This window comes from Periplaneta americana, unplaced genomic scaffold (genome assembly GCF_040183065.1).
Source record: "Periplaneta americana isolate PAMFEO1 unplaced genomic scaffold, P.americana_PAMFEO1_priV1 scaffold_19, whole genome shotgun sequence".
Classification (NCBI taxonomy): domain Eukaryota; kingdom Metazoa; phylum Arthropoda; class Insecta; order Blattodea; family Blattidae; genus Periplaneta; species Periplaneta americana.
The window spans coordinates 339,888-367,157 of record NW_027185500.1 but is presented as its reverse complement, the minus strand read 5'-3'; the positions used below and the strand labels follow the sequence as shown (position 1 = coordinate 367,157).

The 27,270-nt window shown below is 35.1% G+C and overlaps 1 long non-coding RNA gene across 6 annotated transcripts in view; it reads right to left on the bottom strand.

Annotated features, from left to right (window-relative positions):
• Positions 1 to 27,270, bottom strand: part of LOC138693722 (uncharacterized) — a 136,225-nt gene that overhangs the window by 71,196 nt on the left and 37,759 nt on the right. For 3 of the 6 annotated variants that reach the window (XR_011330408.1, XR_011330411.1, XR_011330406.1), the window contains 3 exons: positions 26,550 to 26,594; positions 18,579 to 18,623; positions 13,853 to 13,897 (listed from right to left, as the gene is read on the bottom strand). This is a non-coding gene — a long non-coding RNA (uncharacterized lncRNA). The remainder of the gene's footprint in view (positions 1 to 13,852; positions 13,898 to 18,578; positions 18,624 to 26,549; positions 26,595 to 27,270) is intronic. The other 3 variants (XR_011330409.1, XR_011330407.1, XR_011330410.1) reach the window with 3 other exon arrangements.

Below are 27,270 nucleotides of genomic sequence, written 5' to 3'. Positions count from 1 at the left end.
AGAAGAAGTACACGAGGAAAAAAGAAATATATACGAACCTTCCATCAGTTTTTATAAGGACAAATACCATCTGGAATCCATCGTCATTATGGGACTAATGATAGGAGCCCGTGGGACCGTACCCCGGTTCCTAGTCGACTTCTGTAAATCTTTTGGCCTGCATAAAAATATTTTAAGAGATCTAACAATTGCAGCACTCAAAGGCTCAATAGCTATTTTCAGGCATCATACATATGGACCATGACTAATTCGGATCTCCTTGACGTTACTTCGTTTAATATCATGTGTTTCAATATAATTCAAACTGTTACTTTTCACTCTAACAACAATGTATCACTAAGCCTCAAGGCATTTACTCTAATGTATCATGGTACTCTTTGTCGATGGCAACCTGTAGTGGTTACAGGAAGAAATTAAATAAAAATATGGTACCACTTTAATATGAGGCTGCAGGGAAACCAGCAGGAATGTGGCCAGAACAAGACAGCTCTCCTAAACCTTGAAGAGTTGATGATGATGTTATCACTTTATATAGAAATTAGCCTATGTGCATGCAGATATCATCGTATACGATTAAAAAGTTCACACAATGTGGCAACCGTCACATACATAAACCCAGAGGTTCATTGCCACCCTCACATAACCTCGCAATCGGTCCCTATCCTGAGCAAGCTTAATCCAGTCCCAATGCGTGCAGTTCTGTGTTGTGTAACTTTCTCCATTCTTCTGTAACTTCATCCTCTTACTCCAAATATTTTCCTAAGCACCTTATTTTCTGTTACTCTCTCAAAGTGGGAATCAAAGTTTTATAACCATACAGAAAAACCAATAATATAACTGTTTTATAAATCCTAACTTTCAGCTTTTTTTGAAAACAGACTGAATGACAAAAGCTTCTCAACCGAATAATAACAGACTTTTTCCATATTTATTTTGCGTTTTAATCTCCTCTCGTATATAATTTATATTTGCTGCAAGGTATTTGAATTTTTCCATCTTTACAAAGGATAAATTTCCAATTTTTATATCTCCATTTCGTACTATGTTCTGGTCACGAGACTTACTTACTTACAAATGTCTTTTAAGGAACCCCAGATTCATTGTTGCCCTCACATAAGCCCACCATTGGTCTCTATCCTGTGCAAGATTAATCCAGTCTCTATCATCATATCCCACCTCCCTCAAGTCCATTTTAATATTATCTTCCCATCTATGTTTCGGCCTCCCTAAAGATCTTTTTCCTTCCAATCTCCCAACTAACACTCTATATGCATTTCTGGATTCGCCCATATGTGCTACATGCCCTACCCATCTTAAACATCTGGATTTAATATTCCTAATTATGTCAGGTGACGAATACAATGCATGCAGTTCTGCGTTGTGTAACTGTCTCCATTCTCCTGTAACTTCATCCCTCTTAGCCCCAAATATTTTCCTAAGAACCTTATTCTCAAACACCCTTAATCTCTATTTCCTTCTCAAAGTGAGAGTCCAAGTTTCACAACCATACAGAGCAACCGGTAATGTAACTGTTTTATAAATTCTAACTCTGGTCACGAGACATAATTAGTATTTGGTCTTTCCAGGATTTACTTTCAAACCTTTCAAGTAAAATTTCCGTGTTTTCTAAAGCATCATATCTACTGTGTATATGAGGTCTTATACACTGCTACCTAATGTATCAGGAAAAAAATATAAGTTGATATTACTTATCCCAAAACTTAACAGAAATCTTGTCTTAAAGAACTCTTGTGGGAACTTCATGTCATGAAATGGTTACAACTGTCACAGAAAAAAAGTATGTTTTGTAGAATGTACAGTCTCTATTGTAATGTTCTTTTAGTGATTTTGAAGCACTTTTGAAATTTTTCTTGGATTGTGAAAGCTATTTGACATTACCCCATTACATTATTGATATATAAATTATAAATCACTAACTCATTACTAAACACTACACATTAAATGCCATGTGACTGCAAAGACAAAACCAGACTGCAGACCATAGCCTCACACTCATGACATGCTATTAAGTACCAAGCCTTGTCGAGTCATGGGCACCGGCCTGAAAGCTGCTATTTCCCACATCCAGTCCAGTACAGCTTCCACATTGTATTCCTAGTCTAATAAAAAAACAACCCATGTCTTCTTACAGCAATACTTGGATATACCGCTGGTTCTTATGGCTTTTCTTTGTAAATGACTGTAATGAAACAGGTCAAAAGAGGAATAAATTGGTGAGAATGATCAAACATCTATATTGATCTATTTCTTCATAGAAGTTGAGTCCTAGACCATATTACTGTAAAAATATACTGACCATGCTTCGTACGCTCTGCAAAATAAGAGTTTCTTGTCCATACTTACGTTGATGTGAATGCACAAGATGAACAAGGCTAGTGCACCATACAATATTTACACAAATATATAGTTGAACAGACAAGTGCAGTACATATACAAAGTTGTGCATAACTTCATTTTTATATTTTGAATAAGATAGTTTTCTCAATTTCAAACATAGCAGCAATCATTTCTATTACTTGTCACCTATAATTTTAGTTTTCTTACGGATTCCTTACATAATTTTGTTCAAATAAATAAAAAATATTACTATTAATTTAGAATCATGAGATATCTCAAACATCCGATATTTATATTGACAGTATATTTTTTACATGTAATTAAATGCAATAATGTCATATGAAAGGTGTAAAATATATATATATATATATATATATATATATATACGCTTTCAGAGAAACTTAAGGTTTTACTCACCAATTTGTAACAATGCAATCTTGTATGGAATTTATCTAGAAATAAATGTGAAATTGCATCCATATTTCCAAATTAGTACAGAAAAGAGCAATTGTAACAGAAAATTAATGTTACATTTTTGTTAAGTTTCTTGCAATATCATTATAAAAAACGTGCATATATTATACCATATTTGTATTTTGTAGCACAAAATGAAAGGGGTACTTTATTATTTGCATAATATTAAAATAAAGTCATGAAAATACTAAACTGCACTCAAAAGTTACATACTAAAACATTTTCTAAGCGTAAAAAAATCACACATTTTTATAATATTGACCTGCTATTAAACTGACAAAAATCCAAACAGCATCATACACAGAATTAAAACGAGCCTGAGATCACACTTCTACTTCCCATGGAATATTAGTTTACTAAATTAATTTAAGTATGAATCACTTCACAGTAGATGATTATCTCATAAGTTCAACAGGGTGGACAAGCAGTTAATCAAGAAATAAAAGTAATATACAGTAAACTTATATAAATGTAACTGTAGGCTAATTATATATTATTCACCTGCACTATAATCAGACAGCTGCAAATTAAGGTATAGAAATGTTATGTTTTATTTAACGACGCTCGCAACTGCAGAGGTTATATCAGCGTCGCCGGATGTGACGGAATTTTGTCCCGCAGGAGTTCTTTTATATGCCAGTAAATCTACTGACATGAGCCTGTCGCATTTATGCACACTTAAATGCCATCGACCTGGCCCGGGATCGAACCCGCAACCTTGGGCATAGAAGGCCAGCGCTATACCAACTTGCCAACCAGGTAGACAAATTAAGGTATAAAAGCAATGTACTGGTGCAACTGGTTTTCAAACAATCTGAAACTCGTCATATTCAGCTCTTTTATTTTCAGGTGTGTGCATGTTATGAAGGAATATCTTCGACTCTTATCCTATTCAAAGAAAGTTCGACTACGGTCTTAGACCCTGCGATTTGCTTTGAACGAGACACGAATCAGGCACTGCAGATAAATGACAAGAGAGCTGAATATGTACTGTACCTGTCTTCCATACCTCAGTGAAAAATATGGCACTTCGCTTTACAACTGGGATGTTACAGGCTTACTATTTGGAGTGAGGGGTTGTTTACCAAAATTTACATGTAATATCCTTAAATCCTTTAAAACTCGCTTTTATGAGGTTCACAAGATTGTGATGGAAATTCTGAAAGCCTCTCTTCAAATTCTACACTATCATTTATATGTTAACACATAAATTTTTGTTTTAATGTACAAATCGAATAAGTATTTTACTCGTTTCATTTCCCTTTACCCTTTATGTTTGTTAATTTCGGACCCCAGTGGTCAACCTCACTTGAGGCAAATGATTTTAAATATATCTCAGTAGGGTCATTCCATACAAAATTTTAAAATTTGTAACGTCAAGTTCTGGATTTTTTTCAATATTCTAGTAAATGAATGTCATAATAATAAATAGTTAAATGGCCTAATATAAACTTCATCTCACCAATGGTTGAAAAGTAATGAAGGGTGAAATATTCGGGGAGCTGATATGTAGACTATTGCTAAAAATATTATTAAAATGACATGCTTCATTGTATCAACGTAAAAATTGTGCCAATACAATGATGACTCTATATATTTAAACTCACTTCTGACTTATTATGGATTTTTACTTCGTGCATGTATTAAAACTTACAGTAAAATAAAAAATGTTAATGGTTTTCAAATCGAATATTTTTTTACCATGCTCCTTTTTTCTACGGTGAGAAACAATTTCTTAATCTATTACAAAAATTTTATGATGCGATCTCTAATACTTTGGGAAAAATTAAATAAACCAGAATTGCAAATGTTGCCATTAAGGATCAAAGTTGCGTGCAGAGTATTACGTCACGCGCTCATACCAGACATCCACACGTGTGCTTAGCGATCGGTATGACAAATGCCAGATGTTGCGACATTTTGCTCAATGGTACACTAATAGATTTCACGTGGGAGTTTCTTTTTTTCTATTATAATCTCAGTGCAACTTTTTCCCTTCAGTTTAGAGGGTGGTTTTGTTCTGTTCTGTCATTGTAACTTTTCCCTTCAGTTTAGAAGGCGATTTTGATCTTTTCCATCATTGTAAGTTGTAAGTGTTCAATATGCCTAAATTAAAGACGAAAAGTTGGAGTCATCTGTGGTGTTGCAACACTTTCGGACTTTAAAAACATTCGTTACAAGTCTGTATATGAAAAGTGACAAGTAGCATGTGTAAAAAGGTCCCGCATTTAGTGGTAGGTGATGTAATTTGAGAACGCTTTTGCCATAAGATTTCAAAAATGAAAATAATTAGTGAAGTTGCTCGGACTGAAAGTGAGGTCGACAAATGAACAAGCGAAGAAGAATGCTTACAAACAGAGGCGGGAAATTCAACAAGTGAAGAAGCATATGCTCCTGAACGTAAGGAACTTTAAATGTATCTATCAGAAATGTTGACGTCATTGTTACAGAGTAATTTAGTACAAGGAATGGATGACAACTGACAGGGCCAATATGATTTTAGTGAAAGTGACTGTGTAAATTTCATTAATAACTTCATTGGTTGGCTTAAAAAATTCAAGATACTGTACACAACTTCATTGGGAAGTCCCAAGCAAATTATTTAAGTAGCTGAAAAATGAAATAAAGCCCAGTGAGTTCATTATCATTGGTGATTTTTCAGAGAATTGCAGTTTCATTATTCAGGATGCTACACAAGGTCATCACTGGAGTACTTCTCAAGCAACAATACATCCATTCACACTATATATTACAGAAATTCAATGGTGGTAATTTAGAGAATCTTTGTTTTTCAGTAATTTCGGAATATCCCTATGAAAATTTACGATTTATAAATACGTGAAGTAATTTTTTAGGAAAACTACTATCCTGCTAACACAGCTAACAAGCAAACATTCTGATGAGGGCAGATAAAAAAAGTTAATTTTTTTTCTTCCACCATGTTAATAATGTCAAAATAAGTACTTATACAAATTTTGGCTACTCGACCGCAATTACGAGGCCGTCCAGAAAGTAATTTTCCCTGGGGCCATTTACAGAATAAAGCACAATTGCATGGTAAGACTTATTGGAACAGATACAGCAATTGTTGCGCTATTTGTCAACATGTCCCCAACTGGAACTGAGACATCTGTCATATCATGGGATCAATTTTTGTATCTTTGTGTCATAGAAGTCAGCCACTTGGGATCGGAACCAGCGTTTGATAGCCGTTTGCAAGTCTCTGTCGATCCCATGATATGACAAATATCTCAATTCCGGTGAGAATATGTTGAAAAACTGCTCGAAAATTGCTTTGTCTGTTCCAATATTTTTTTCCAATGAAATCGTGTTTTCTTTCCGTTAACTTACCCTGGCGAACTTATTATTTTTACGGCCCTCGTAATTGCAGTTGAGTGGCCAAAATTTGTACAAGCACTTCTTTTGAGATTATTAACATGGTGAAAGAAATTAATTAACTTTATCTCCCTCCATCAGAATGTTTTCTTGTAAGAAGTTTGTTTTCCCTTATTGTAGTGATAATTACGACTAATCTTACAACAAGAGTCTTACCACTTTCGAAATACTGGAAGAACTTGAGAAAGTATCTTCTCAAGAAAATGTTTCAAATATTGGGTGGTTCTACAATCTCCGGAAGATGACGGTAATGAAACTGGTGACGATTCGGTTGGCGAATATTGTAACAATCTCTGTGTCATTGCCAACTTGAGGCTCCAGCTGAACTTTTTGTCAATAACTAGTTTGTAGATTGCAATGAAATTGTTCAAACACAGATTGCGAAAATGAAAACGTGGTAGAAATACAACTATCTTCCTGAGCCTCCTCTGTAGAAGCATCAGGGATAATTGGAGGGACTGATGTGACCTTATAAGAACAGTCATTAGCTAAAATTAATCCATGTTGATGGTGTCAAGTAACACCGAAACAGCTGTAAGCCACACATGCTTACATAATTAACACAAGTAAGATCGCCATTTAATCAATTATTTACACAATTAATCGTTCCAGTTCTGTAGAATTAGAGTCCATTTTTCTTGCGTTGTGGGCCAGAAATCTAAAAGATGTGTTTACTGCAAAAGCAAAACCACAAAACTTTTTTTTCATTGGTAGCAGTAGTTCCGTAAATTTATTGTTATGCATATTTTTTTTTGTAAAAACTGAATCCTTACAGTAATAAAAAAAATCCTATTATATCAAACATGTAAAAGGTTGACTAAATTACGTCCAACAACCTTAGTAAATATGCCCTATTACATAGCATCCACATGGAATTTCTGAGTAACAGAGACAGTTTATATGCATAGTAGTTTTGTACATATGTCCCTTTGTATCTGTATACACAAAATATAAGTGTAATAATACATTTTTTAGTTATATTAAGCAAAAGAGTCATTTTTTTATTAATTATGTCCAACAGTTTTAGTAAATAATCGTTGTGATGACTTTACAGTAATATGCAAGAGAAGGTTGCTCATATGTCCACAGGGTCGTATTCGACCCACAGTTAAATGGGCACTAATGATTATGTAAGCGGAGATTTTGCATTGTCATTCTCTTACTATGACTAAAAGAAGCAACATTTGTGAAAATGAAGACATTTTTCAAAAATAAAAATTACAGGCATATATAAGTCAAAGGAGCAGCAATGCAATTTACAGAAGTAAGATAGGCTTAAAATATGAATGAACTCTTGTATTGCTGACATTGTTAAAGAATTACTGTACATTAAATATTATTCCCAAATTTCTTATTTCTTTAGACATCACAGAGCTTTGGAGATGGTATATTAATTTATTTACTTATTTATAAGACTTGATTACACTGTACTTGTAATGTCGTTGTTTTTTTTTTAATAATGTCAAAGTTTTCAGCTTTTGTAGCCAGTTCTTCACAACCTGCACACATTTTAGTCAAAGTTTAAAATACACACATAAGCTTGTACCACCTTTGCAAATGGTTCCTTGTCTTACTGGCAACTAGAGGCACTTTCCCCATTCTATATCAAATGTAACACTTTCATGCCTATATTAATATTCCAACAACAAGATTGTCACACATTTCGTTTGTCCATTCAGTCCGTACCATCATTTACAAATATTACACTTCACCAAGGACTTCCTTGCCTGCTCTGGATACATACGGTAACATATTTCCTATCAACTTTTCAATGCTGTACATAGTGCAAATATGGTTGATCAGTACGAGATTGTTGTATTAACAAAGTTTCAGGTTTGCAGTTCTATTCTTGATGTCTTTAGTATATTTAAAGAAGTATTAAAGCTCTTGACTTCTTGAGTCTTTCTTCCTTCTCTCTTTCGGTATACCAGGGATATGTAAGAAAAATAAGTTAGAAGATCATTAAAAATAAACTGAAACTTTTATTTTTAAGCTTTTAAATTTACTTGTATGTACAACACTAATTATATACTAAATTTGTTTTTGAAAATGTGTAGTGACTAGAATGTTCTAGAAAAAAAATAACAGGAAGTAATGAGGTAATTTTTATTTACTACCCGATATATATTTTATATCAGAAAATGTATATTAATTACATACAATCAACTACTTTCCAACAGAACAAGTCTCGAAAGTTACGAAACGCGTTTGTAGTGAGTATTTTACGTATGGGGAGGGGCCAACACAAGGTGAAACAAACATTTCATATTTTACACAGGGTTCCAAAAATATAGATACTGTACATATGTGGTTAATTCCGAGTGGACGACACTCACATTATAGACCACTGGGCTGAATTTGTTGTCACTCTGGGGTCAGGTCTGAAAGAAGAATGATCACTAACCAATAAACAGACATGGGACTCAACCAACTGTATTTGTTAACTGTTAAAAATGTGTGTCTTTCAGACAGAATTTGTGTTCCTTCTCAATGATCATTCAGAGTTTAAATATGTATTCAAGTCATTTGAGGAACTTGAGCATGTAAGATACTATTATTCTTTCTAAATTTAAATATTTTCCAAATGTCTGATAAATGAAATAACTTAACAGTAAAGCCAGTATTTCAACTGCTATGTCATAAGATATTTTCCCATTCCTTTGGTAATAAATTTAATTCAATCGCTAGTAAATCAATTTGGAAGATGATCTCTCTTCGCTTCATTATTTAAATTCATCATCACCATCAGCACAAACATAAATAGTTTAGATTTAGGTTCATTTGAACCTGTTCCTATGTCTCAAGTTGCTCTTGATTTGACTGTAGAGTTATAAAATCATTAAATTAATCTAAGATAATATATATTAAGTTTTCCTGTTTTAACTTTAGTATAATTTTCAAATACAAGAAGCTGATATTTTTGAAGACTAAGTGTGGAAAGTACTTTTCAAAAACTTAACTTCCCATCAGAAAAAAACAAGTATTAATAGGTATATTTTCCTTGTTAGAAATAACACACATGGAAGTGAACAAATACAGTTCATAAATGTTCAGTATTTAATGAAGATTAAAATCTTGCCAGCATAGATACCTTAAGAAAAAAAAAAATATATATATATATATATATATAACATAGTGTCAAGATTAAATTAAAGATTCCATTCATTAGTGCAAGCAAATTACAATTCACTTCTGTATATGAAATATTACTCATGTGAACTGAATTTCCACGATAAATGAACTATCAGTACAGCGAAGATGACCAGCATTATTCACACATATTGCCTCCGTCTCATATAATACAAAGAAAATATGTTAATCTTTTAATATTTCGGGTTGTAAATCTGGACAATTCAGATGAAGTTAGCTTTACTATATTCACAAAACTGACATAAAATATATTTTCAAAAGATATATTTCCCTCTTCCTGGCACACCATTAGGCAAAAGCTGGAGCATCAATTTTTCAATGCCAGAGAACTGGTTCAAATCCCGGCAAGTTTATGTATAATTTCTGGTGGACAAAGACAGTGCTTAGTTGCAGGATACACAATCTTTCTATCCTAATTATCATTCGTATATCCATCTCTCTTGGTGCACTGTGGGAAAAGAGAACTGCACAGTTTTGGCCCATTATGTCTTGAAAGTACAAGAGGTATCTAGTAAAAAAAGAAAATTGTAATAATTATGATGTTGCCTTGTAATCACCATACATATTTAGACTATAACCGAGGTCTGAGTCAATCCTTTGTAAAAAGAATTAAATTGTAACACATTTACAATTATGAATGAAATTTACCAGCAGTATTTATATGTAATCATTCTATTTCATGTATACATGCTTGAAAAGAATTGTACAATGCAATACACACAGGTGTTTACAGACACATAACCGATTCACTCAATCTGTTGAATTTGTCAATGTTCAATATGGGTTGACATTTAACACCATTTTGAGCATTACAATATCTGGACAATATTGTTAGATGTTTAGCCTAAGAACAAAGACACAGTTTCAGAAAGTTTTTCACGAAAATTTTTTCTTCTAATATATGTATTTCTTTTTTAACATCTTAGAGTATATGAAGGAAAGCACATTAAAAAATCTTTCTTCTAAACTTAAGGAGTTTCATAAATATGTGCAAGCCCATGAAGCAAGTATGTATAATCATCCACTTCTACATTGTAATATTGTAGTCATATGAGGCCTTCATGTAAATCTGGATTCACACATTTCACTGAACTTCAGAGATTAAAAAAGTATGTGGATATCATATCGTCGCCTGAATGCAAGAACTAGGTAACTTGGTTTTTCATATTTTGTGACATCGCATATTTACTTACGAGGGGATCCAGGAAATAACGACCGTTTTGTTGTAATAATTAAAAAAAATATATTTATTTGAAAAAACAAAGTCTGTTACATAACTGAAGCTTCCTTTACTTCTCTACATAATCACCACCTACATTTAAACATTTGTCGTATCTGTTCACTAGGTTTAGAATTCCCGTGTTATACTCCTCTGCCGCCAGTTCATTAAGCCAGGTGTTCACTGTCTTCTTCAACTCTTCATCACTACCAAAACGCGTACCACCCAGAAAGTCTTTCAGCTTAGTGAAAAGGTGAAAATCGCTATGAGCAAGGTCTGGACTATAGGGCGGATGATCAAAGATTTCCCAACCGAATTGATCCAGCAATTCTCGAGTTGAAGCAGCAGTGTGCGGGCGGGCGTTGTCGTGAAGAAGCACAACTCCTCTTGAAAGCATTCCTCGCCTCTTGTTTTGGATGGCTCGCCGTAGTTTTCGTAAAGTCTCACAATAACGATTTGCATTGATCGTAGTGCCTTTTGGCATGAAATCCAGCAAAAGAACACCTTTGCGATCCCAAAAGACAGTAGCCATGACTTTTTGTGTTGAGAGAGTCTGTTTGAATTTTCTCGGTTTCTTGGGTGATGAGGGATGATGCCACTGACGTGATTGGCGCTTGGTCTCTGGGGTGTTGTGAGACACCCAGGTCTCATCACCAGTCACAATTTGATCAAGAAAGGCGTCCCCATCTGTGTGATATCGCATCAAAAATGTCAATGCTGAGGCCATTCTCTGAGTTTTGTGTTGGTCACTCAGTTGCCGTGGAACCCATCGTGGAACGAGAAATGTCAGGAAAGGCAATATGCAATTCGTCGAGTGATGTGCGCCTGTCTTGCAAGATTCTGTCGTTCACTTTAGTCTTCAGGTCTTCTGTGATGAGTGATGGGCGTCCGGGTCGAGTTTCATCGTGGACATTTGTTCGCCCATTGTTGAACATTTCGCACCATTTTCTCACATTTCTTTCATTCATTACAGTATCACCATACACTACTTTCAATTGCCGGTAAATTTCTGCAGGTTTCAAATGTCGGGCATTCAAAAATCGAATCACACTCCTCACTTCACAGTCGGCGGGATTATCAATCACGTCGTTCATTTTGAAGTAACACAAAATGCACAATGGCGACTTGTTGCAACCAGTATTCACAAAATTATGAGAACACATGTTAAGGAAGCCAGTTGACCTTCAAACAAGGAAGGGGAGTCAGCTGCGTGGAGGGTATGTGCGAACGGTCGTTATTTCCTGGATCCCCCTCGTATTTATTGCACTAAGGAATATGTCTCGTTTTCTTTTACCTATTTGTTATATTGGAAAATAGATGTCACTGGTATCGTTCGATCAGTTACCTAGATCCTGGATTACATTTTGTGCGATTTTTGCTATGCTATAAAAGAGGTAACTAAAAAACGCAAATTTCGAGTTACCTAGTTCTTGCATTCAGGCGACGACATATTCTGCCAGACTGTGTTACCTGGCCCCTGTTTGCCGAGGTTCTGAAGAATAAAGAAGCAACAGTGATTTCATTACATATTGTTACTAACAAATGCTCAACAGTAATGCAGCTCTGTTGTGTGTTGCTGACATTAACGTCAAGGTAATATAAACAGGATCAAGATAAATATTAATAAATGGAATAATAAACTGCTTCCAACTGAATTTGTAAAAGTTTCTCTTTTTGTGGGAAAAATAATTTACATTTTAAATTATCAAAGGTACATTTCACGAACATTATATCCTCTTCCATCACTGTAGTGAAAAAGGTGAGAATAGATTCGAAACTTTAATTATCCAACTCCACGTTACAGTCCTACCATTATAGACACGTGTAATTCTGAACACCAGCCCTACAGTCCTGTAGAGAAAGGTCCTCAAGGGACATGGAGTCTTTCGGAAGAAATAACAACGGTTTTATTTGTGATATTCGGAATCACACATATTATCTACTTGAAATACTAGGTGTGTCACAAACTACACAGTTAGACCCACAATCAGTCATTAATGAAAACTTCAGAATTTAATATGCCAAACATAAACTGAAACCATTTTTCTAATTTTTTTATAATTCTAACATTGGAGAAGGTCAGATCTCCGTCATCATCTCATTGCACAGACCAGCCTCCTATGGTGCACCCTGGGCAATGACTCTATCGGTAAACTGGCTTCATGTGGGTGAAAGACGAACAGTCACGTACCCGCCATTAGACAGTAAAACATAGTGAATGCCATTTTTACAGGTGCCTTCTACTCAGACATATAATATTTTCACTGTCAAGGCTTTTACTGGCTAGATCTGAAGGTACAAGCAACTAGCCCAGCAGCGGACCATCAGATCTGTGCCCCGTAAGATATGCAAATTGAACCCTAATTCCTTCTCAGCCTCGGTAATTCATTTCTCTCCTTGCATTCCTACCTCTCTCTTTTGTATTTCTCTCCCTTTCTCTCTCCCATTATTCACAATTTTGAACCTTCTTGCAGGATAGTTTATTTGCACTTGCAGTCCAGTGTTGTCAAATCAACATGAATACTGTAGCACTGAGTGATAAAAAAAAATATTATTAAGCAAGTACTAGCATTTTTCGATGAAGAGAAACAACCAGGTCAATATCTGTTTCCTCCAAATCAGATGATATAAGGTCACAACATTTAATGAGGAACTGACTGGATTGAAGCCAAACAATGAACCTCGTGTTGTCTTTTAGGTAATGTGAGAGTTATCGTAGGGCTAATGCAGGGCTACATTATTATCAAGAAATCGTAACTACATAACAGTAACAACGACGTTTCATAAAAAAAGGAGAGTCTTTAAAAGCAAACAGTGGCTCTCCCACAAAGGAGAGGGGCTAAAGGGACTCAAGTGCAACCAATGAAAAAAAAAATGGAGAAAAAGGAAGAAAAAAAAGAAACGAAGAAGAGGACAGATTTATATTACACTGACGTGTATGTATCTATTATACTGGGAAGTGTGTGATTTACAAAAAAATTTATTCTAAGTTGCATCCACGTGAATAGATTTTTACAATACACTTTTATTTAAAAAAGCACAAAATGTCGATAATGTTCGAAAATTGGTAAATTCTATTTTGAGTGTATTTAATAGCCCACCCATTCCTACCAGGGAATCACTTTCTGTAATTCTCAGTTCATCCACACTTTCAATAAGAAATCAGTTTTACAGCTTCAATGTTGCCTTATATCACTGCCTATATATCTTTGTGACCCACAGGAAACAAACAAATAACAGTAAATGTGAACTCACCACACTTGTTGTGGGGCAGAGGCGGCATACCAGGCCAGACAGAGGCTGTAAAGAGAAGAAATAACATTTCGATTAAAGTAATATTAAATAGAAGGGATGCAAGCATTCAATATAATATATGATATGTCGTGTTTTAGGTTTTTGCCAGCTGCTATTGAAGCATTAGAAATATCTGGTGCAGAACTGTGTATTCAACACTAAGTAGATGTATTGTTCATAAACTGAATCAGGCTGAAGATGGAATTCAGACAAAAAAGACCTCTCAGCACATAAACAAATAAATAAATTATAAATTTACAATCTGTACCAAATCAGCACAAGTTTAGATATATAACACTAATTTGTATAACAAATCAATACAAAATACAAACTACATAACAATGTGAGTTATTTCCCTGCGTCACACTGTCTACATCACCCACTGCCACGTGTGCTATGTAGCACGTGGGATTGCTTCTTCCTAACACTACTTAAAGCTGAATATAAATTAAGACATTAATAACAATCCATGGCCAAGGTCAACCAACAAACTATTGTCGTCACGTGCACTAGCCTGAGCAGAGGTGATCGATCATCCAACAGATACAGGAGTAACGTGGTGAGCAAGATCTTCCCTCGAGTAAATGAAGACATTAAGTAATACTAATATATAAAAGGAGTAATAGTGAAAACATGAAATAATTTTGTTGCTGACCCACTGCAATACAGAAAATATGTTATTGTCTATTTATGGGTGAGTTACATAATGTAAACAAAATTTGGATAAGTTTCGATAATACAAGTGAATTACAAATTTCGCGAGTTTGATTTCCAATCATCTCAGAATTCAACATTAACATCATAGCCTACGAAAATATTACCACATTTCCAAACTATACGTGAGTTGTACCAACTCTGAAAGCCATTCCTTGACATCTACCAGTACTGTGTTGTTACTAGACATCGGATTTTTAGGCACTAAAAATTGCAGTTTTAGGCGCCTAAAATAAGCTCAAAATTTGTAAAATTAGGCTCTATTTTAATGAAAATAGGCATTTTAGGCACATCAAGGTATCATACTTATTTCTTTCACTGAAATTTTTAGTTATACACTAAAATACGCACAAAAAAGTATGTTTAAACATTAAAAAAGAATACTATATTATATTTATAAACAGAGCTGCACAAATTTAATATATTGAAACTAATGAAATAATGATTATTGATATCAAGATTACTCATTTTAAGTTATTGAAATTCAGTTCCATGCTCAGACTTTATTATAATTATCTGCACAGTACATCACCAGAATTTTTTTCTAAATTCTCCACAGTTAACCTTTGCCTTTTGTCACTGAGAATCATTTTGAAAGCAGAAAAACTTCTTTCAACCGAAACTGATGTGAGAGGCGCAAATTTTAAATTAGGTACAATAGAAACATCAATACTTACTGGAACATTTACACTTTGCCCTGATATCACTCTTGATACTTTTTCCAACAATGAAAATCCTACATTCTTATTTAATACGTTGTCCCACTTATTTTTAACTTTTTTCCCAGTTTCGCCCAAAGCAGAATGTATGTTCACTTGAGCTTCCTTTACTATTGCTATTTGGCTACAAAGAGATTGTTTTTCACGTTCTAATTGTTCAATGCTTGCAGGTATGAAAGAAAAGTTTGATGTTATGTAGGCAATATTGTTTTTCACTCGTGAGTCATTCAGACAATCTTTCACTGCTTTCACACACGCTGCACTATCAGTTTCAGGTAATTTATCAATAACTGTGACCACTTCTTTAAAATACTTAGAATAATACACCACTGACTGAATCCAGGTTCCCCATCGTGTAACAATCGGCTGAGGTGGGAGTGGGATATCTGGAAAGTTCTCTCTGAATATTGAAATCCTGGATGGGGCTTTACAAAAACATTTTTTTGTGTTAGAAATAAACGAATTGACAAGAGGAAATTCATTCCGGATTGTTTCAGAAACCCTGTGAAAGCCATGTGCTAGACAGGTTACATGCGTGAGGTTAGGATAAAATGTTTTAAGTGGAGCTGCAGCAACCATGTATGAGGCAGCATCAGTACAAAACAACAGAACTTTAGAATCGTCTATATTACCTGAATATAAAGACTGTAGGCCTTTATTTACAAAATAAGCAATGGCTTGGCTATTCACTTTCGAAAGTTCCTTAACACATATGAGGTGTGGAATCGAAGGTCCATCAGGACTAAGTTTTCCTACTACCATATTTGCTATATACCTATTCATAGGATCTGAGGTTTCATCCACAGAGACCCATATGTAAGAATCACCTATATCCTCCCGAATGGAAGCTAAAGTTTCATTGTATATTCTAAGTAATTTTTTCTTAGGGTCGACTCAGATGGGATATTTTGTTTGCAGTATTTTTGTAAAAACTGTCTTAAAACCGGATTTTCAATTGCATTCCAGGGAATGTTAGCAGCAACAAATGCTCTGGTTAAATCAGCATAGAAATTGCTGCTGAGATTGGATGAAGTAGGCTGTGTTAGTAAAGTTTGTTGCAGTTGATTTTTCTGCTGAGCTTTAGCCTTATGAGCCGCTCCTTGCACATGCTGCTTTAGGTGGCACTTCTTTTCTTGCGAAATCTAAAAATGTAAAGTAAACTGAATTAAAATAAAATCCTAATTGTTGTATTGCCGTATTTCTATCACAAAGTTAGTGGGTTCGAACAATCAAAATTTTAATGACCTGCAAATACTTTAACTATCGGAATTTAAAAGGTTAAAGTGTAGTTGTCTTAAAAAGAATTATACCTCAGGATAGCTCAGTCAATGTATAAATATTATAGGCCTACTCATTAAAATTAATAGAATTTATATATTTCAACTATTGTTACATACCTGTTTGCTACAAATCTTGCAGAATATTATTTTTCCATCATAAGTGAATTCTGAATATTCTGTTAGCCATTGCCGGATCAATGTAGATTTTGCACTTACATTTTTCGGCATTATCGCGTTAAACTTCACAGGAAAACGTCCTACCGCTCAAAACTTCTCAACACAAATAAGGTGAGGGAAAGAGCAACTGTTAACGAGCATTCAAATGAACCGTTGTTATTGAGATTCAATTGGACAAAAATACAAAGTTCCACTTATTGTTGCATTTCCTGGTAGTGTTAACACTAGGAGGGCCATTCTTTTAAATATTTTGTAACGGTTTACCCTACTAATTCGCAGTTTTACGACTTTTCATAAATATTTCAAAAACACTCTTTCTCCAAAAATTGTGATTTTATGACACTCTGAAGGGCAGTACAGCTAATCGGTTTCAGACCGAAAACAGTCATTTTTATAGTATAGTATATCTCTGAATCGGTAGCAGCACATGTTTTGATTGTTGCCTGCTTCAAAACTAAGGTTGGTTCTTTGTCGGCATTTATGCCTCCAAACATGTTAAATTCGGTGAAATCTATTGCGAGTGTCGTGAGATTCAAAACATTTTGTTTCCTTTATCAATGGTTTCATGGCCAGTGTGAAGCAAACTTTCCACTTTTTAAATGCCTTAAATTTCGCAGTGAATGTATGTATAAATTATAAAAAGTAAGAGTAAAATGCGAAACTTTACAGTGAGTTAGGCATTTTTAGGTGAATATTAACAAATTAGGCTCTAATAACCGTTTTAGGGCATTTTAGGGCACTATAAAACTCTTTGAATACCTTTCAATTTCCATGAAACACAAATATTAATAATTATTTTTACTTTTCTCCTAAAGAAACAAAATAGGCATTTGCCCTAGAATCCGATGTCTGGTTGTTACATACTTTCTTGAACACTGCCCACCCCATTTCATTAAGATTTCACTGTAATTTAGAATCTCCATAATATTAATAACAATATTTCATACACTTCTCTGATTTCATTTCCTCCATAATCATCTTTGTTTCTGAAGTTTTCTCAATCTTATCGTGGTTGTTGTATTTATGTACATTTACATTGAATGTCTATCACATTTTTACAATCCCCACAACAAATGCGGCTATGGCTTAACTCCCCTTCTCATAATAAATTTGGCAAAATATTAATTGTGATGATCAGTATAATATTCTGAATGCAATTGTAGTAACTGTAAGAAAATTGTGCTGATAAACAACATCGTAACGCCTAACTGTAATTTTCTGAAATCCAGATTAGATGATATAAGGTCACGACATTTGATAAGGAACTTATTAGTTTTGAACAAGGCGATGAATCTTGCTAGGTAACATAGGACTAATGCGGGGCCACATATTCTGGTTACAAGTTTATCTTGAGGCCATAACAACGAAATTCGATAGAATGAGAGTGTTTACAAATAAACATTGGCACACCCAAGAGCGAGGGGGGCTAAGTGGGTGAAAAAAGTATGAAGAAATGGAAATGGTTATATTATACTGACGTGACTGTATGTATTATTGTGGGAATTGTGTGATTATTAGAACACTTAATTTTAAATAGGATGAATGTGAATCGATCTTAACAATATACTTTTATTTCCAAAAGCTCAGCATTTCAATAATGTTCGAAGATATGAAATGTTTATTTCAAGTGTGTCTAATAGCCCCAACCATTCACATCAGCAATCACTTTGAGTGATGCTGTCTGTAGGTCTCAGTCCATAGAGACACAGTTTCACAGATTCAATGCTGCTCTATGACACTGACTGCAGACAGCCCTCACCCGCAAATCATACTTCAGGAAAGTGAACATGAACTCACATTTATGTGACGTCCAGGTCTGTGTCATTTCGGGTATGTTGGCTGCTATAAAGAAAAGAAATGACAGAATATATTACAATTCAAGTGATTAAATCATTTGGTTAATGGCAGGCAACTAACACTAATTAGGTGGCATGTCTTTGTTGAGGTGTGATGTGTCATTTTCGGATATATTAATCTCGTCTTGTGGTTCTATAAAGAAATGAACTGAAAATCTGTAATAGAATTCAAGTGATTAAATCATTTGCTTAAAACCAAATATGTAACACTTATTAGAAGGGATACAATCACAGAATATAATATAATTATTATGTTTTGTCGAATTATGGGTGTTTGACAGCTGCTTTTGAAACATTAGAAGTATCTGGTGAAGATCTTGCTACTCAAATAGGCTAACTTACTTACTTACTGGTTTTTAAGGAACCCTGAGGTTCTTTGCCACCCTCACATAAGACCGCCATTGGTCCCTATCCTAAGCAAGATTAATCCAGTCTCTACCATCATATCCCACCTCCCTCAAATCCATTTTAATATTATCTTCCCACCTACGTCTCGGCCTCCCCAAAGGTCTTTTTCCCTCCGGCCTCCCAACTAACACTCTATATGCATTTCTGGATTCGCCCATACACTAATAGGCTAACATTAATTAGAAATATTTTTAACAATCAATGTACTATGTACTTGTAGGAATTTCATTGTTAAAACAAAATCAATGGTTTTTCATGAACTTGTAAAAATTTCTATGGTTAAGTACTCTTTGTCTCTTGTGGCAGCTCACGAATGGTGAGAAGATATATAAATTATTTTTATATGTTTTATATATCTCCCTCTCCCTCTCTAGCTGAAAAATATTAAGACACTAATAGAAATTCGTGGTTTGTCAGCCATGTAAGGCACTGGCCCTTATGCACTATGTTTTCTCTTTCCCTGCTTTGCACACCTTTCACTGATCCTTGCAGTGATGATGAATGTGAGCTACTGCAAATCAATTTGTCATCCTGTTCCCGTTAATTGAAGTTTTATTTTGGAAATTTTCTTTGTTAAGAGTTTATCCATTATTTCCATTATCAGTTACAGTGGCCTACGCAGTATTTTGTTAACGGGAGTCATTATTAAAATTGTGTACAACTTAGATTATCGGTGTTTAAAATTTTGTGTATTATTACTATTATTATTATTATTATTATTATTATTATTATTATTATAAACTGAGTTTTCACAGGGGGATGTGAGACTACAGTTCTAGGAAGTACATTCGTGGCAACATAGTCATGCTGCGGCTGCATAGAAACATTTGCCAATGTAAAATTTTAACTAACCGCGCGAGAATCTTACCAGACATTTTGTTAGCTTTGTGGTCATTTAGACACATCAGAGAACTGGGAACGATAATATGAAACTTCTAGCACTGGAAACGATCAATACTAGATACCCTACAGAAGAATGGTTACACGTATATACCGATGGATCCACCACAGAAAACCTTACTGGAGCTGGAGTTACATGTACACATTTTTCCTTTTATCATTCTGTTGGCAGAGACACAACAAATTATGATGGTGAAATAGAGGCTATACACATTGCTCTCCGACAATTATTAAATCTTCCCTTAAATAAATATAACAAGACAGTAATTCTTTCAGATTCTAAAGCTGCAATTCAGGGAATATGTTCAAATGCTACAAAGAAGTCAACAAAAATAAGGGAATGCTACAAAATGTTGACACAACTCCAAAAAGTTAATAAGATTGTCCGTCTCCAATGGATTCCAGCACACTGTGGAGTCATGGGGAATGAAACCACAGACACACTTGCAAAGAAAGGCACAACAATAAAACAAAAGCCTAAATTTAATATCTCATATTCCTCAATAAAACGCTTGATCACTACAAAATTTTCTTATTCATACCTACAAGAAATAGAATCAAGTGCTAAAGACAAAAAATGGATTACACTACTTTCCAACCCAGATATAATCCCCCAGAGACCAAGGAAAACAGCAATTGCAGCCTTCAGACTATTGACAAATCATGACTGTCTAGCAAGTCATCTCTACAGAATAGGTATCTCAGCTTCACCAATATGTGTCCTGTGTAACGATCCGGCAGAAATGAATGAAGACCACTTGAAGACCTGTGAAGTATTAAGATCAGAAGAAACTACAGTTCAAAAGTATTGGAAAGCACGACTGCTATATTAAAAATATGAACTGTCAAATGCACAAAATATTAAACGGACATTTCACAATAAAGTCAGAACCCAAACGAACAGGTGAATACCACTCTTAAAATGAGTTTAAAGTCGACAATGCACAATATTTAACAACACCTACACTGCGGAACTGTCAAAACTACTTTCTCAATATGTTTCACAAGTTTAATTTCTTATTGTGTCAGCTTCATTTTATTACAAGATCAGTACTAGGTAGTAGATCTTTCTATAATAAAGAAAGCATTGTTGCAATTCGAATGTTCCACAGCACCAAAGAACAAAGGCTTGTAATAATACACTCTAAACAAATAAGTAATAACATAAGGTACAGTACTACCCACAGCAAAGAAAGAAAGAGAGTAAGGAAAGAGCGAAAGAAAGACAGTCGGATAATCTGCCAATCGGTTAATAGGGTGACGGATGATCGGGGTTCTACTTACTCTAGCACTGTTATGTCAATACCAATTTCAAACCTCGTGCTCCATCTAGCATCCACCTTGGCCTCCACTCAGGGTTGCCAAACGTAAGAATGCTCTGGCTGTAACTCTGTTTAAGTATATATTACTGTTTTACCTATGGCATGCAAGCTCCTTCACTTAACTGTGCACTGTACATGTGCTGTGTCACATCCTTCGACTTAAGAGGAATAAACAGTGCAGTTTCCCCTGTTTATGGAGTGTACGGCCAAGTGCAACATAGTTTACTACACATATGGTGGAAAATTGTGCACATATTGTTTGGCAAGGCATTGCTAAACTTTTTGACCCCATCTTTACTTGCCAGTTATTATCAGTTGTTTTAAAGTTTATGTGAGACCAAAATAAAAACAATTTTCCCGTATGTTAACATGAACAGTTCCTTGAGGGTTATGAATATTTTAATACCAAAATTGTTCAAAATATTCAGAACAAAAAGATGTGGACTGGGTGTAAATGTCATTGGCTTTAAAGCTTAAGTAGCCACCTAAGCATTCTGCAATATATTTTGGGTCCTATCGGCAGCGTAGATGCTGAAAGATTTTTCAGTAAATACAATTTAATGTAGGAAGTAATAAGACAACACGAATGACGGAAGAAAATGTACAGGCGTGTTCCTTCTACGATTTCTTTGTTACGAATTCATGAACATGATTAACAGGATCATAAATTAAATTAGTACCTCCATGTCAGTATTATTTTAATCCCCAATATTTTCAAAAGACATGACCTATCCTCCTATAGTGACGTAGAGTCCATGTCTTCCTTCAAAACGCCACAGAACGCAAAATGACGAATGTATGAATGCTACAAAATGCTAAATGTTAAAATCAAAATGCTAAATTTCTAAAAATCATAACCCCTAACAATGTAGTCTTTGCAGTTTTATTCTCTTAAGACCTAATCACCAATAATAATATGCATGTTGCCAGGGGAGGATAGAAAACAAAAGGTATGAGAACAAATGAAAAATATGTATAAACAATATTGAATAATCTTTTAAATTTAAGTATCCTAATAAATATAGGGGTGCCATTTGAAATTTCAATTGGCCCTCGGGAGATGTGAGTGAGTGAAAACTAAAATGCAATTACCATTAGTTTTAAACTATCCTCTCACGGTCTTACTAATAAAAATTCTATATACAGATGTTTAACTGTCTTATACTTATACAATAGTTCAAGAATTAAAACAGAAAATCAACGCCCCGAATTTAAAGGAAAACTTACGAATTAAATCAAACCCTTTGACACTATTAAATATAGAGTATAATCTAAATTTAACAGAAGAAATGCTGAAATCAGAAATAAACACTGATATAATGAAACAATTGTCTTTAGAGACAATTAATATTAGGTGCTCTCCACAAAATTGGCTTAATTTATACACCGACGGATCCTTGATCTCCAGGGAACAAGGTGCAGGTGCAGGTGTTACGTGCTGTCTCTTCTCACTTTATAGATCTCTTGGGTATGGAACAACAAGTTTTGATGGAGAAATCATTGCAATAAGTGAAAGTCTCAGGAATTTTCTATGCCACATCAATAAATTTAAAAATGCAGTTATATTGTCAGACTCCAAAGCAGCTATTCTATCAATAGTCTCTAAACACACACCTTCATCTCAAATAGCAGAAATAAATAAAATGCTCTCTCAACTAATAACATTCAATAAAAGAATTGTATTCCAATGGATACCATCCCATTGTGGAATCCTGGGAAACGAGAATGCGGATGCTTTAGCAAAGAAAGGCAGCACTGCTACTTACAGAACTGTTACTAAATCTACGTATTCCTCTGTGAAAAGATTGATTAAATCTACATACCTAGACTTCAACAAACAAAATTTGATAACACAATCTCAAGGGAAAAAATGGAACTCTCTGCATCATAATCCACAGTTGATTCCCGATTTACCACGCAAATCGTCTGTAGCTGCATTTAGATTGGCAACAGGCCATGACTGTTTGGCCAAGCATCTGCATAGATTTGGAATATATCAGTCTCCTAACTGTCCATTGTGCAACTCAAATCAAGAAATGGATTGAGAACATCTCAAAATCTGTGCGTCAGAGGCTAACCATGACAATATCTTTGAAAAATATTGGAGTGCAAGAGGTCAAATGACTTTATTGTCAAATGCCTGGCATTAGAAAACAATAACAACTTATACAATGAGTAGCTCGTTTATAAGTGTAAATTCCTTACCAATAATCACTAAGTACGTCGTGTATAACAGTTCATTACTTCATTACGAAAGGTAATAGAATATCTGAGGTTCTCTACTGCATCCGGTAGAGCGCTCTAGTGTGGAGTGTTAAATATCGGTAGTACAACTGGCTCTAATCGATTATCACACTACATTTTGGTCAAAGAGTACAAGCTACAGCAATATTATTCTAATAATTCTATGTTCTTTGGTTTGTTCTTCTGTGATTACAAGGTAACCATCATCATAAAATGACAGTCGATATGAACAGCTGTTAGAGGGGCGGCCATTTTTTCCCTATATACAACGCTTAAACAAGGGGTTTCGTGTATGTAACTACTGCAAAGCAATTCCCATTGTATAGTTACAGCCTGTTTATACGTCCATAGCATATTCACGGTTTATTAGTAACGTTTTCTGTCTCAAAACTCTGCGTAAGTCTCGTATAAAAACTATACACAGTTTATTAGTAAGACTGTCAGTATCTAAATTGACAATTGACGAGTTTCTTGTTTAAATTTAATTTAACTGAAAACAATCATTCACTAATGCACGTTATCACATCCAAATCACTTTCGCATTCACGCAGACCAATATCAAAAGCCACACTAATCACATTTTCAAATGATGATGTTGGTATGTTACTGTCATAACCTGGCTTTTAGCTAAGCATACTGCAACATAGGCTTATACGTAGGTGCAGCAAATTGGTTGCAAATCACAGCTGAAGTTTCATGATGAAATAACGATCTTGTATCTTCACTTGTGGTTTGGCACACTGTAGTCTTACAAAATCAGTAATCCTTCTGGTATAGACTTTATATTGCCGAAAGAAGTAAACATCAAGGGGTTGGCAATATTTTGTTGTTTTCGGTGGCAGTATCTTCAGCATAACATCTTTGTTTGGAAAACTTGCATCTAGAAGGGTACGATCTGTATGACCTGACCAGGAATCACGCAACAATAAGCTCTTTTCACTTGTTACATGTTCGCCAAGGACTGAAGTTAGAAAACGTTTCATGTGTTCTTTAGTCATTTTTTCACTTTTGCTTGCCTCCACATGAATGTTTCGTGGACAGGTTGTTTCAAGTTTCTTTGAAATATTTGGGCAGAAAGTGCCTTGAAAACAGATGCACAACTTGTTTGCTAGTCTGCCCATCATTGATAAGCCACATCAATTGTGTAGCTGTGGGCAGAGCTATGTACAGACTGCAACACACTAGCGGTAGATTTCTCTCCTCTGTGGGACAGTGTTGATGCTGAAGACATTTCATACTGGAATTGACTCTGGTCACTGTTCCAAACATTACCTTTCTCCATACCCTCCTCTCTTATAAACATGTTCACTTCCTCCACAAACTGTTGTGCCTTCTGACGTATACTATTATCGTCTTCTATGTCCTTACGTGTGACAAATGCAGTAATATGCCTGGATGAAATGCATATTCACTCACAGTAAGTTTCGTGTAGGTGAAGCAAAATAAAGTTCTTAAAGCAAAGTATACAAAGTGTCCCAAAAGTTGGTGTCATGGGAAAAATAGGAAGTAACTGATGTAATGACAATGATTTGGTACAGTTAAGCAAATGTAGATTAAATGGCTGCCAGAGATGGAACATATACTATGCAAGATAAAGCCGAAATTCAGCATGTCTTGGGTCTTTCTCTGTCAATGGCAAACATGGGACGAATTTCACTGTTGCCATCCAATCAAAGAGACCTGGAAAATTATCCATCGGTCGAAACTTCAAACTCCTTCAGGAGACTTGTTCTGTAGGAGAGAGACCACATATAGGGTGTCCCATGGTAATAACAGTTCTGTTGCAGTACTTGATCAAGTTAGCAGGAAGTCCCACCCGATTATTGCGAAAGATTGAACAGGAACTTGGAATTCCTAAAACCTCTATGCAAAGTATTCTGCAATATCATACATTCCACTCTTATAAAACAAACTTTTACAGTTACTGCATGGTCATATTGATCATTGGCAAGAATTTGTAATTGGTTTACTAACAATGAGTCCAAACCTGAGGAGTAATGGTTAGCACGCCTGGCTGCAATATCAGGTGGTCCGGGTTCAATTCACGGTTGGGGCAATTTACCTGGCTGAGGTTTTTCCGAGGTTTTCCCTCAACCCAATATCAGCAAATGCTGGGTAACTATCGGTGCTGGACCCTGGACTCATTTCACTGGCATTATCACCTTCATCTCATTCAGATGCTGAATAATCTAAGATGTTAATAAAGCGTCATAAAATAACCTAATAAAAATACTAATAATGAAATTAACAGTGAGAGTATCATGGTCATGGTGTAATGAGCAAGAGAATCCCCACATAGCACAATATATTGATACCCAGAATAAGTGTGGTGCGTGATACATGGACAACAGATAATGGGACGAATTTTCCTTGCAGGATGCGTCAACGCTGAACGATGTCTGCAGCTCGCAGAAGATGTGTTGGAACAGTACGTTGGCGATATGGTAGTAGTAGGAAGTAGGATAGTCTAATTCCAACAAGACGGAGCTCCCCTGCATTTTGGTGTACATGTACAGGACTGCTTTAACGAAAATGTTCCTGGACTGTGGTTCAGTCGGACCTATGGAATGATTCCCAAGGTCCCCAGACCTCACAAACCTTGACTTTTTCCTGTGGCAACACCTTAAATCTGTCCACGTCCAACTGATAATCTCAGTGCTGCATGCCACACAACAATGTACCAAGGTCTTCCATGCTCGTATCCGTATCTGCAAGGCTCAGGAGAGAAACCAATTTGAACATCTTTTACAGAAATGCTTTTTCTATCTCAAAGACTGAGATATCAGTATTATAAATAGGTCTATACAACAATCATTACCGGTACATCAAAACTTCCGATTTGCCCTATGACAGCAGTCTTCTGAGACACCTGGTATAAACCAAAACTGTTATCAGCATCTGTTCTAAAACTAAATCTAATTTATGATTTTTATCAATGAATACTTTTCATAGAGTGTCCATGATACAGCTTTTAAAGATCTATGTAGTTACTATAAATTATACTGTACTGCAAATTGGCAAATTGTGGAGTTACTTACAAAGTTGGAGAAGGTCATTGGGATTAGTTCTAGTTGTACCAACTCCTATAAAAAGAAAATGAAATTTGGTAATAATTATGTAGAAAAGATATCTATGGGCAGTAATTGCCAGTGCCTTCATGCTAAGGAAGACGACAGTAACTACAAAAAAATATAAATCTGCCATGTTTGGTATCGTTGGATTCGTCTCGATATTTTGCAGTACAAATTTATTTTTGTTCAAATCAAACGAAAAATCACTTACTGCTTTGCTGTTTTTTCAACCTCAGTAATGACAGAAAGCAGTAAGTAGCCTACTGACCACACTCTAAGAGAGCAGTGTCGGTACCTATACAACTTTCTTAACTGTATTAGAATCCCGACCTTCAACCTCAGTAATGACAGAAAGCAGTAAGTATAGGCTACAGTATCTTTCTCTATACTCCTGGCACTCTGAATGTAAAACTTGCCATGATTAGGGCTTCCAGTGCAATGAGACAAATTATAATCTTGGATACAAAACAATATATGAATCAAGTGAACACTTTGAACTTAATTTTTTTAAACATGACGTGCAACCTGTCCACCTTCCAAAATTTTGAGAAAATCTCCAAACAAAAAGTAAAGATATAACAATAAAAAAAATTGACTTTGCTAATGTCTGAAAATACGTCATTCCGGTAAAACATTTCTGAATATGAATAACCAACATGTTATGTCTTGGCCGCGAGTTGAATTGTTC